Source organism: Martes martes (genome assembly GCF_963455335.1).
Source record: "Martes martes genome assembly, chromosome: 2".
Taxonomy (NCBI): Eukaryota; Metazoa; Chordata; class Mammalia; order Carnivora; family Mustelidae; genus Martes; species Martes martes.
The window spans coordinates 89,860,005-89,873,499 of NC_137889.1; the positions used below are offsets into that span (position 1 = coordinate 89,860,005).

The 13,495-nt window shown below is 39.6% G+C and overlaps 1 protein-coding gene across 5 annotated transcripts in view; it reads right to left on the reverse strand.

The window, feature by feature from the left end:
* ABCG2 (ATP binding cassette subfamily G member 2 (JR blood group)) overlaps positions 1–13,495 on the reverse strand; it is a 166,263-nt gene that overhangs the window by 47,087 nt on the left and 105,681 nt on the right. The gene's annotated exons all lie outside the window — the stretch shown is intronic.

The window sequence follows — 13,495 nt, forward strand, 5'->3', positions numbered from 1 at the left end:
GTATATTTGAAAGCTGTTAAAACAGCAGATCTTGAAAGTTCTTATCACAAGAAAAAAGAATGTGACTTTATGTGTGATAGATGTTAACTAGACTTATTATGGAGATCATTTCACAATATATACAAATATTAAATCATTATCTTGCACACCTGAAACAATATAATGGTATATGTCAACTATGTCACAATTTAAAAAAATAAAAATGAAGATCTAAACTTTAAAAGAATGTAAAATACCTCATTAGTCACTTTTACACTGATTACATGCTTAAAGAAAAATATTTTGGGGGCAGAGGTGGTCCAAGATGGCAGAAGAGTAGGAGACCTAATTTGGTTGGTCCCAGGAATTCAGCTAGATAGTTATCAAACAATTCTGAACACCTATGAACTCAACAGGAGATCAAAGAAAAGAATAGCAGCAACTCTATGAACAGAAAAGCGACCACTTTCCTCAAGGTAGGATGTGCGGAGAAGTGAATTCAAGGTGATAAATGGGAAGATAGACCGTGGGGGAAGGGAGCCTCCATCAGCTGGCTCCCGGCAAGTGATAGTAGAGAACAAAATCAGAACTTTTAGAAGTTTGCTCCGGTGAAGGACATTGCTTTGGTAGCTAAGCAGGAGTGGGAGGCTGGAACTCTTGGTGGGACAGTGGGACAGTGTGGTCTCAGGACACTTGGGGTCACAGAAAGACTGGGGTTGCCTGAGTGCGACAGAACTCCCAGGAATCAGAGCAGAGAAGCCGACTGCAAAGACGGAGCTGAGGAGTGGGCTCTCAGCTCGGGGTGGCTATAAAGCGTGATCACGGCACAGGTGGGCCAGTTCTCTTCAAACAGGGGCTCAACAAGCAGCATATCTGGGGAGACTCCCCAACTACCCCCTGGGAGTGCACTGCAGCAATCTGCTGGGTTTGGAGACTCCAAACAGGGATATGTACCAAAGACAGAATTGCTGGGTCACAGGCCAGGTGAGCACAGAGTGTGGCTGGAGACCCAGGAGACAGGAGGGATTGACTGCTTTGCTCAGAGGGCACACTGAGGAGTGGCGCCCCAAGCCTAGCCCCTGGCAAGGGTGGTGCAATTCTGCCTTTGGCAAAGACATTTGAGAATCAATGCAACAGGTGCCTCCCCAGAAGATCAGCAAGAACATCCAGCCAAGACCAAGTTTGCCAATCAATGAGAACTGCAAAATGCCAGCACTAGGGGAATATAGCACATAGAATTCATGGCTTTTTCCCCATGATTCTTTAGCTTTTCAACTTTACCTTTTTTTATTTATTTTTTCTGAAATTTTCTTCCTTCCTTTTTCAACTAACTTATCTTTTCAATTCCTTTTAGAAAATCATTTTTAATTTCCATTTTTATGTCATATTTTCTCTTCATTGTATTTAACCTTATTTTTTGAGTGTATATATATCTATATCTATATTTTGAGTATATATATACAGATATACAGATATCTACATGTGTATATATAGATATATATCTATATATATACACTCAAAATATCTGTATATTTTGAGTGTATATCTATATCTGTATATCTATACATCTATACACTCAAAATATAGATATAGATATATAGAGATATACAGATATCTATCTATCTATCTATATAAAGAAAAAAAGACACATATATATGTATCTTTTCTTCTTGCTTTAAAATTTGGGGAGGCAGTTTCTTCTAACAGACCAAAATACACACAAAGTCTAGTGTACGGCTCTACTCACGTTTCTTTTAACAGACCAAAATATCCTAAGTGTAGTGTATAGCTCTGTTCTATTCACCCACCTGATCACATTCTCCTTTTTAAAAATTTTTCTTTCTGTTTTCAACCAACTTATCAATTCCTTTTTCAAAATCTTTTTAAATTTTCATTCTACATTCATATTCCATCCCTTCATAGTATTTCACCTTATTTTTGTGTGTGTGTGTGTATATATATATATATTTTTTTTTTTCTTTTCTTAAAATTTTGGGAGGCAGTTTCTTCTAACAGACCAAAGTACACCCAAAATCTAGTGTACGGCTCTGTTCTATTCATGAACCTGATCATATTCTTTTTTCTTTTCCCCCCAGTTTCATGTCTCTTCTGATCTTTTTAGTGAATATTTCTCAGGGGTCACTGTTACCCTTCTAGTATTTTGTTCTCTCAGTCATCTGTTCTTCTCGGGACAAAATGGCAAGACAGAAAAACTCACCTCAAAAAAAAGAACAAAAGGTAGTAACAGCTACCCAGGGACCTAATCAATATGGACATTGGTAAGTCAGAACGAGGGTACAGAATAATGATTATCAAGATACTAGCTGGGTCTGAAAGAAAGCATATAAGACACTAGAGAATCCCTTTCTGGAGAAATAAAATCTAACCAAGTCAAAATCAAAAAGGCTATTAAAGAGGTATAATTAAAAATGGAAGTTCTAGGGACGCCTGGGTGGCTCAGTTGGTTAAGCGGCTGCCTTCGGCTCAGGTCATGATCCCAGCATCCTGGGATCGAGTCCCACATCGGGCTCCTTGCTTGGCGGGGAGCCTGGTTCTCCCTCTGCCTCTGCCTGTGCTCGCTCTCTCTCTCTTCCTCTCTCTCTCTCTCTCTGACAAATAAATAAATAAAATCTTTAAAAAAAAAAAAAAAATGGAAGTTCTAACTGCTAGGCTAAATGAGACAGAAGAGAGAATTAGTCATATAGAAGACCAAATGATGGAGACTAAAGAAGCTGAGAAAAAGAGAGACAAATAACTACTGAATCACAAGAAGAGAATTCGAGAGATAAGTAATACCACAGAGCTAAACAATATTAGAGTAATTGGAATCCCAGAAGAAGAAGAAAGAGAGGGGCAGAAGGCATATGGGAGCAAATTATAGCATAGAACTTTCCTAATTTGGGGAAGGAAACAGGCATCAAAGTCAAGGAGGCACAGAAAACCCCCCTCAAAATCAATAAAAATAGGTCAATATCCCGACATCTAATAATAAAACTTACAAATCTCAGAGACAAAAAGAAAATCCTTAGAGCAGCTCAGGACAAGAGGTCTGTAACCTACAACAGTACAAACATTAGATTGGCGGCAGACCTATCCACAGAGACCTGGTAAGCCAGAAAGGACTGGCATGATATATTAAGGGTACTAAATGAGAAAGATATGCAGCCAAGAATATTTTATCCAGCTAGGCTGTCACTGAAAATAGACGGAGAGATAAAAAGCTTCTAGGACAAACAGAAACTGGAAGAATTTGCAATCACCAAACCAGCACTGCAAGAAATACTGAAAGGGGTCCTGTAAGCAAAGAGAGAGCTTAAAAGTAACATACACCAGAAAGGAACAGAGACAATTTACTCTAACAGTCACCTTACAAGCAATACAATGGCACTAAATTCATAACTTTCAATAGTTACCCTGAATGTAAATGGGCTAAATGCCCCAATCAAAAGACACATCGTTATCAGAATGGATAAAAAAACAAGACCCATCAATATGCTGTCTGCAAGAAATTCATTTTAGACCCAAAGACACCTCCAGATTTAAAGTGAGGGGGTGGAAAACCACTTACCATGCGAATGGACATCAAAAGAAAGCTGAGGTGAAAATCCTTATATCAGACAAATTAGATTTTAAACCAAAGACTGTAATAAGACATGAGGAAGGACACTTATATCATACTTAAAAATAAAAGGTCTGGGGCGCCTGAGTGGCTCAGTGGGTTAAAGCCTCTGCCTTCGGCTCGGGTCGTGATCCCGGGGTCCTTGGATCGAGCCCCACATTGGGCTCTCTGCCCGGCGGGGAGCCTGTTTCCTCCTCTCTCTCTCTCTCTGCCTGCCTCTCTGCCTACTTGTGATCTCTGTCTGTCAAATAAATAAATAAAAATCTTTTAAAAAAAAAAAAATAAATAAAAGGTCTATCCAACAAGAAGATATAACAAGAAGGGTAAATATTTATGCCCCTAACATGGGAGCAGCCAATTATATAAGCCAATGAATAACAAAATCAAAGAAACACATCAACAATAATACAATAATAGTAGGGGACTTTAATAGCCCTTTCACTGAAACGGACATATCATTTAAGCAAAAGATCAATAAGGAAATAAGGGCTTTAAATAACACACTGGACCAGATGGACATCACAGATACATTCAGAACATTCCATCCCAAAGCAACAGAATACACACATTCTTCTCGAGTGCGTGTGGAACATTCTCCAGAATAGATCCCATCCTGGGTCACAAATCAAGTCGCAACCGGTGCCAAAAGACTGGAATCATTCCCTGCATATTTTTGGACCACAGTGTTTTGTTTTGTTTTGTTTTTTTAAATCTTTTTATTTATTTTTTTTTAAAGATTTTATTTATTTATTTGACAGACAGATCACAAGTAGGCATAGAGGCAGGCAGAGAGAGAAGGGAGGAAGCAGGCTCCCCGCTGAGCAGAGAGCCTGATGCGGGGCTCGATCCCAGGACGCTGGGATCATGACCTGAGCCGAAGGCAGCGGCTTTAACCCACTGAGCCACCCAGGCGCCCCTGGACCACAGTGTTTTAAAACTCAAACTCAATCACAAGACGAAAGTTGGAAAGAACTCAAATACATGAAGGCTAAAGAGCATCCTACTAAAGAATGAATAGGTGGGGTGCCTGGGTGGCTCAGTGGGTTAAAGCCTCTGCCTTTGGCTCAGGTCATGATCCCTGGGTCCTGGGATCGAGCCCCACATCAGGCTCTCTGCAGAGAGCCTGTTTCCTCCTCTCTCTCCCTGCCTGCCTCTCTGCCTACTTGTGATCTCTGTCTGTCAAATAAATAAATAAAATATTTAAAAAAAAAAAAAAAAAAAAGAATGAATAGGTCAAACAGGAAATTAAAGAAGAATTTTTAAAAATTCATGGAAACAAATGAAAATGAAAACACAACTGTTCAAAATCTTTGGGATGCAGCAAAGACAGACCTAACAGGGAAGTGTATAGCAATACAAGACTTTCTCAGGAAACAAGAAAGTTCTCAAATATATAACCTAACCCTACACCTAAAGTAGCTGGAGAAAAAGAACAGCAAATAAAGATTAAACCCAGCAGGAGAAGAGAAATAATAAGGATTAGAGCAGAAATCAATGAAACAGAAACCAAAAGAACAGTAGGACAGATCAATGAAACTAGGAGCTGGTTCTCTGAAAGAATTAATAGGATTGATAAATCCCTGGCCGGAATTAAACAAAAAGAAAAGAGAAAGGACCCAAATTAATAAAATCATGAATGAAAGAGGAGCAATCACAACCAACACTGGAGAAATACTAACAATTATAAAAACATATTATGGGGGCACCTGAGTGGCTCAGTCATTAAGTAGCTGCCTTGGACTCAGGTCATGATCCCAGGGCTCTGGGACTGAGCCCCGCATCATGCTCCCTGCTCAGCGGGAAGCTTGCTTCTCCTTCACCCACTCCCCCTGCTTGTATCCCTTCTCTTGCTATGCCTCTCCCTGTCAAATAAATAAATTTTTTTTAAACTTAAAAAAAAAAAAAAGGATAAAATCTCTTTAAAAATAAAATAAAAACGTATTATGAGCACAGAATACCAACAAATTAGATAATCTAGAAGAAATGGATACATTCCTAGAGACGTATAAACTACCAAAATTGAACCAGGAAGAAATAGAAAACCTGCACAGAGCCATACCAGCAAGAAGATTGAAGCAGTCATCAAAATCTCCCAATAAACAAGAGCCCTGTGCCAGATGGTTTCCCAGGGAAATTCTACCATTTAAAGAATTAATACCTATTCTGAAACTATTCCAAAAAAACAGAAAGGGAAGGAAAACTTCCAAACTCATTTTATGAGACCTTGATTCCAAAACCAGACAAAGACCTCACCAAAAAGAAGAATTACAGACCAATATCCCTGATGAACACAGATGCGAAAATTCTCACCAAATTACTAGCCAGTAGGATCCAACAGGATTACTCACCACGACCGAGTGGGATTTATTCCTGGGCTGCAAGGTTGGTTCAACATCCACAATCAATTAATGTGACAGACTATATTAATAAAAGAAAGGACAAGAACCATATGATCCTCTCAAAAGATGCAGAAAAAGCATTTGACAAAATACAATATCCTTTCTTGATTAAAACTCTTCACTGTGTAGGGATAGATGGTACATACCCCAATATCATCAAAGCCATCTATGAAAAACCCATAGCGAATATCATTCTCAATGGGGAAAAACTGAGAGCTTTCCCCTAAGGTCAGGAACACAGGAGGGATGTCCACAATCACCACAGCAGTTTGGCAATGTGTCTAGACTAGAATTCCTAGCCTCATCAATCAGACAACAAAAGAAACAAAAGACATCTCAATCAGCAAAGAAGTAGTCAAACTCCTACTCTTTGTAGATGATATGATACTATATGTGGAAAACCCAAAAGACTCTACCCCAAAACTGCTAAAACTCAAGCAGGAATTCAGTAAAATGGCAGGGTATAAAATCAATGCACAGAAATCAGCTGCATTTCTATACACCAGCAGCAAGACAGAAGAAAGAGAAATTAGAGAGTCAATACCATTTACAATTGCACCCAAAATCATAAGATTCCCAGGAATAAATCTAACCAAAGAGGCTAAGACTCTGTACTCAGAAACTACAAAATTCTCATGAAAGAAACTGAGGAAGACACAAAGAAATGGAAAACTATTCCATGCTCATGGATTGGAAGAACAAATACTGTGAAGATATTTATGCTACCTAGAGCAATCTACACATTTTTTTTTAATTTTTTTTTAAATTTTTTATTTACTTATTTGACAGACAGATCACAAGTAGGCAGAGAGGCAGGCAGAGAGAGAGGAGGAAGCAGGCTCCCCACTGAGCAGAGCGCCCGATGTGGGGCTCGATCCCAGGACGCTGGGATCAATGACCCGAGCCGAAGGCAGAGGCTTAAACCACTGAGCCACCCAGACGCCCCCAATCTACACATTTAATGCAATCCCTATCAAAATATCATCAACCTTTTTCACAGAAATGGAACAAATAATCCTAAAATTTGTATGGAACAAGAAAAGACCCTTTTGTATGGAAAAAGAAAAGAACAACCAGAGGAATGTTGAAAAAGAAAAGCAAAGCTGGTTGCATCACCATTCCGGACTTCAAGCTCTATTACAAAGCTGTCATCATCAAGACAGTATGGTACTGGCACAAAAACACACACATAGATCAACAGAACAGAACAGAGAGCCCAGAAATGGACCCTCAATTCTATGGTCAACCGATCTTCGACAAAGCAGAAAAGAATGTCCAATGGAAAAAAGACAGCCTCTTCAACAAATGGTGTTGGGAAAACTGGACAGCCACATGCAGAAGAATGAAACCAGACCAATTCCTTATGCCATACACAAAAACAGACTCAAAGAGATGAAAGGCCTCAATGTGAGACAGGAATCCATAAAAATCCTAGAGAAGAACACAGGCAACAACCTCTTTCAACCTCAACCACAGCAACTTCTTCCTAGACCATCGCCAAAGGCAATGAAAACAAAGGCAAAAATGAACTATTGGGATTTCATCAAGACAAAAAGCTTTTGCACAGCAAAGGAAACAGTCAACAAAACCAAAAGACAACAAACAGAATGGGAGAAGATATTTGGAAACGACATATCAGATAAAGGGCTAGTATCCAAAATCTATAAAGAACTTAACAAACTTAACACCCAAAGAACAAATAATCCATTCAAGAAATGGGCAGAAGATATCCAAATGGCCAACAGACCCATGAAAAAGTGCTCCACATCACTCAGCATCAGGAAAATACATATCAAAACCACAGTGAGATGGGGCGCCTGGGTGGCTCAGTTGGTTGAGCAACTGCCTTCGGCTCAGGTCATGATCCTGGACTTCCAGGATCGAGTCCCGCATCGGGCTCCCAGCTCCTTGGGGAGTCTGCTTCTCCCTCTGACCTTTCCTCTCTCATGCTCTCTCTCACTCATTCTCTTTCAAATAAATAAATAAAATCTTTAAAAAAAAAAAAAAAAAACCACAGTGAGATACCACCTCACACCAGTCAGAAAGGCTAAAATTAACAAGTCAGGAAACGACAGATGTTGGTGAGGATGGGGAGAAAGGGGAACCTCCCTACACTCTTGGTAAGAATGCAAGCTGGTGCAGCCACTCTGGAAAACAGTGTGGAGGCTCCTCAAAAAGTTGCAAACAGAGGTACCTATGACCTAGCAATTGTACTACTGGGTATTTCCCCCAAAGATAGAAATGCAGTGATCCAAAGGGGCATCTGCACCCCAATGTTTACAGCAGCAATGTCCACAATAGCCAAACTATGGAAAGAGCCCAGATGTCCATGGACATATGAATAAAGAAGATGTGGTATATATATATATATATACACACAATAGAATATTATACAGCCATCAAAAAATGAAATCTTGGGGCGCCTGGGTGGCTCAGTGGGTTAAAGCCGCTGCCTTCGGCTCAGGTCATGATCCCGGCGTCCTGGGATCAAGCCCCGCATCGGGCTCTCTGCTCAGCAGGGAGTCTGCTTCCTCCCTTCTCTCTCTGCCTGCCTCTCTGCCTACTTGTGATCTGTCTGTCAAATAAATAAATAAAATCTTTAAAAAAAAAAAAAAATGAAATCTTGCCATTTGCAATGACGTGGATGGAACTAGAAGATATTACACTAGGCAAAATAAGTCAATCAGAGAAAGACAATTACATGATCTCACTGATATGTGGAATTTGAGGAACAAGGCAGAGGATCATAGGGTAAGAGAGGAAAAAATAAAACAAGAAGAAACCAGAGAGGGAAACAAACCATAAGAGACTCTTAACCTCAGGAAACACACTGAGGGTTGCTGGAATGGAGGGGGGAGGGTGGGATGGGGTGACTGGGTGATAGACATTGGGGAGGGCATGTGTTGTGGTTAGCACTGTGTATTAGGTAGGACTGATGAATCACACCCCTGTACCCATGAAACAATACATCATATGTTAAAAATAAAAACAAATAAATAAAATTTTTGAAAATGTATTTTGGGGGCACCTGGGTGGCTCAGACAGTTAAGCATCTGACTCGGTTTTGGCTCAGGTCATCATCTTGTGGTCCTGGGATGGAGCCCAATGGGCTCTGTTCTCAGCAAAGAGTCAGCTTAAGATTCTCTCTCCTTTCCCCTCGCCCTCTGACCCTCCCACCAGCATGCATGCATGCATGTGCTCACACATTCTCAAATATATAAACAAATAAAATCTTTAAAAAAAATTTTTTTCAATACAGTGGATTCAATAAAATATGTTATTAAGCATTTTTTTAAAAAAAAGTCTGTTTTAAACTGCAATGCAGGGGCGCCTGGGTGGCTCAGTGGTTTAAGCCTCTGCCTTCGGCTCGGGTCATGATCCCAGCGTCCTGGGATCGAGCCCCACATCGGGCTCTCTGCTCAGCGGGGAGCCTGCTTCCTCCTCTCTCTCTGCCTGCCTCTCTGCCTACTTGTGATCTGTCTGTCAAATAAGTAAATAAAAAATCTTTAAACTGCAATGCAATATATGGTTCCTTTTGCAATGAACAGTCCATATTGCTATGATAAGAACAAGCATAGGAGCTGTATTAGGGAAGCAGACACAACTCTGAATGCATAACCTCCCTTAATGTCAATTAAATGCATAAACTCCTCAATGTCAATTAAATATTTAGTAAGTAAATACAGAATATGAAAGTTTATCAAAATTCATGAAGCAGAAGAAAGATGAATGGGAGATAAACTTGCCTGGTTTGAAAAGCATATTACGAGACAACTCAAGATTAGGGGAAGACCACATGATCACCATCACCCTACTTTTGTTTTTGTTTTATTTTGGAGTTTATGACATAGTTATTACAAAAAAGGGGGTTAATTCTGACAGTCAGGGACAAGAGAAATTTCTCTGAATTTATAGCTCCAGATTTTATACCCCTGGTTGTTATACTCCCTCATTTAGCCAAGAAAATAATCTGCAACAAAATTGTTCAGGATGACATAATCATTTCCATAATGGGTGAATATGTTTAAACTCTACGAAGATTTAGAATTAGGTATAAAAATGATTTAGAAAATCAAACTAATAGTGAGCAGGTAAAGAATTTAAAACAAAAACAGTATTAAATTTATAAAAGCAGTTTAAAAATGCTTCATTGGACAAGTTATAAAAGATTTAGATTGAGATACTTAATAGTTTGTGAATTAAAGGAGCAAGACTGATACAAAGCGAAGGTCAAGCAAAGCTTTACTTCGCACCAAGCATCAAGAATCAAACTGGCCGGCCAGGGCCGTACCTCTTACAGAGAAAGGGCAACCCCTCCCTGCTTTCCAGACGAACTTTTATAGAGCAAAGGCCATGTGGTTGGGCCTGGCCACACACAGGTGGCTAATCGAATTACAATTTACCCCACAGTAGCCATGGAAACTATCCCATCACCTTGGTAGCTAGGGAAACAGTATGCAACCCCTCACTAATCGGATGTCTCCACCTGGCCTGACCCACCCTTGTATTTGAGCTTTGTTACCTGAGGCTGGTTTCCGGGACTTGTTTTTAAGTAAGTCCCCTGGGGGAAGGGGAGCAGGGACAGTTTAAGGGTTAAACAACAAAGTTATTGTTTAATCTCAATGGAAGCCTCTGGCTAAAATAAAAATATAAAATAGGTCCTTTCAGTGAGCAGGTAAAGAATTTAAAACAAAAACTGAGTATTAAATTTATAAAAGGAATTTAAAAATGCTTCATTGGACAAGTTATAAAAGATTTAGATTGAGATACTTAATAGTTTGTGAACTAGGTTTGAAATGTGAAATGTCCATAAACTTCGTTTTTGTTTTCAGTTGTTTTTGTTTTGATTTGTTTTTAAATTTAAGTATAATTGATAATCCCAGCTCTAGTTTTTTAAAAAATCAGAGTTATCCACAAAGAACTTTTTATCTGGCTATGATGGACTAGCTGTTCCAAACCAAGCATTCTCCTAAGAACAACCATAAAAATAAATAAAATACAAGGGGAATTTGAAAAGTTCTCTCTGATGAGAGTAAGCAAAGCAGAACTTGCAGGGCCAAGTTCCTGGAAAGTAGGGAACACAAAGGCAAACCCAGCATTCTGTGCCCTTTCCTATCAAGGCAAATTCCGCACAATTTGTGGGGCAAAATTCAGAAAAAAACAGACAGAAAGAAGTTGCTAGAGGCTAAAATGCTGAGCAAATATTTAAGCAGCCAGTGATATAGGAAATTCCCAACTTTTCATGTTTGTGGACCCTCAGGGAAGCTATCTGTGCTTAAACATCTCCCACTAAGGTCAAAATGACTCAGCAACACCTCAAAGCAAAGGCTCTCTTTCTGCCTGGAGCACATATCGTATGTCTGCGTGTTCAAAAAATAACCAAAAAGGAGTATTCCAAACAAAAAGATAAGAAAAACAAAACAAACTTCCTGGTTTCCATAAGATTAAAGTCATACAGCCTTAACATGCTAAAAATCACAAGATAAAGTCTGGAATTTTCTGGAATGTCCTTCAACATCATGATTTATAACTATTTATGTAGAAAACATATATAACCCTGCACTGAATGTTTCCTCCCCAAAGTACTCTCTTCTTTGTCAAGATAATATATCCCGGGCAGCTGTCCTAACTTGGGCTCAAATAAAACTCTTTTCCTGGGGCGCCTGGGTGGCTCAGTTGGTTAAGCGACTGCCTTCGGCTCAGGTCAAGATCCTGGATTCCCGGGATCGAGTCCCACATCGGGCTCCCTGCTTGAAAGGGAGTCTGCTTTCCCGTTGACTTCTCTCCTCTCATGCTCTCTTTCTCACTCTCAAATAATAAATAAAATCTTTAAAAACAAAAAACAAAACCTCTTTTCCTTTCTCTTTAAAAAGTTTAAAAAGGTTTATTCATTTTGCATTGACATTTCCTGGTGCACTCAAATGGATATGAGAGCAACTCTCGTGAGATCACCTGGGGGTCCTCTAGAACTTGGCCCTGGGTACCAGCAGGGTTTATGGCCCTCTGACTTCTCAGCACCTCATAGATGTGTCAGATGAGCTCTCCTGATATCTGGACCTCCTTAATTTGAGTTGATAGTCCTGACTTTTATTCAAATTGTTGAGGGTTACAGGGAATGTTCTCTAGGTGGGAATAATCTAGAGGGGTTGGAGTTGATGGGTGGGTTGTTTTAATTTGGCATTATATTAATCGATTTACTATTAACATAAGGTTTCAGTAAATTTTCTGGCTAGAAATATGAGTAACTGATTCACTCAGCTCTTGAAGAGTAGGGACATTTGCCCCTTGTGGCCAAATGAGGTTTTCAGGTGACAGAAAGCCTAGTGGAAGTGTCAGAGATATTCCTCGAGACCTGTAGGGGTCCCATAGGAAATGTCCTGTCTCATAAGGTAATTAATCATTGGCTAATCCAAGAACACACACATAAAGACTGGATCATTCAGTGACCCCAGCCCCCTTAATGGTCCTAGACCTCACTGAGAGAATCCATGACACACCAGAGGGTGTATCACAAGTCTTGAAAGTATCTCTCACAAGCAGCACCCTCTTGACGCACCACACTTAATATCCTTAGCTCTTACTCAAGCCTCATTCTGGAAATAAAACCGAAACCAAAAGGAATGGGGAACCATGCTTCATAAGCTGCACAGCCCCTGGAAAAACAACCATCCCCACAGGAAACTCTGGCAGGCTAGAGGTACAATACATGTGGATCGTGTACTTGCAAGTGCATACTATTGGGAAAATTTAATGATAACCTGAGTCTCAGATCCCAAGTGCAGTTCTTTGGATATGTCAGGATTAGTTTTCTTGTGTACGCAATTAAAGAAAGCCAGCTCTAAGACTAAGCAGCCAGAAACTAACAAGCCATCTGGTTGAATCAGCAAAGCTCCTGGCTTTTGGGGAGGAACCAATGCTGGAGAAGGTACTCTGGGCTTCATTTGTTTTGTATTGTTCTGTTTTGTTTTTCCCTCTGAGCTTCACTTGGTTTTTCTGTTGCTATCTGTGGCCAAAACTGACCATGTTCTAACTGGCAGTGGAAAATAACTACTTAATGGATCATAAACGGTATAATGCTATTTCGCCATCAGACTTGCTTTAATAAAAGGAGGGTACTTGGAAAGTGGGTCTTTCATGTCCTCTCCACAAATATTACTGAAACAGAGGTTCAATTTTGTTTGCAGCTCCTTTGTGTATGTATATCCATATCTGTTACCAATGAGATATTTTCTCTACTTCCGGATGGTACTGCTAGAATTAATTTGTGAAGGAGCTCTATTTCATGAAGTTTAAAGGCAAGAGCTTATAGAAATGGGCATTCTAAAACTCAGAGGTAAAAATAACTCAAATGCTTTTCAGGTTCACATCGATCTGGGATAAAATTCCATAAATTACAAAAAATTATTAAAATTTTTATAATAAATTATAAAAAATCAAGGCTTTTATGTTGCTCCATAATAAAGCTACCTCACAGGAAGGAACCCACTTGATGGTCTGA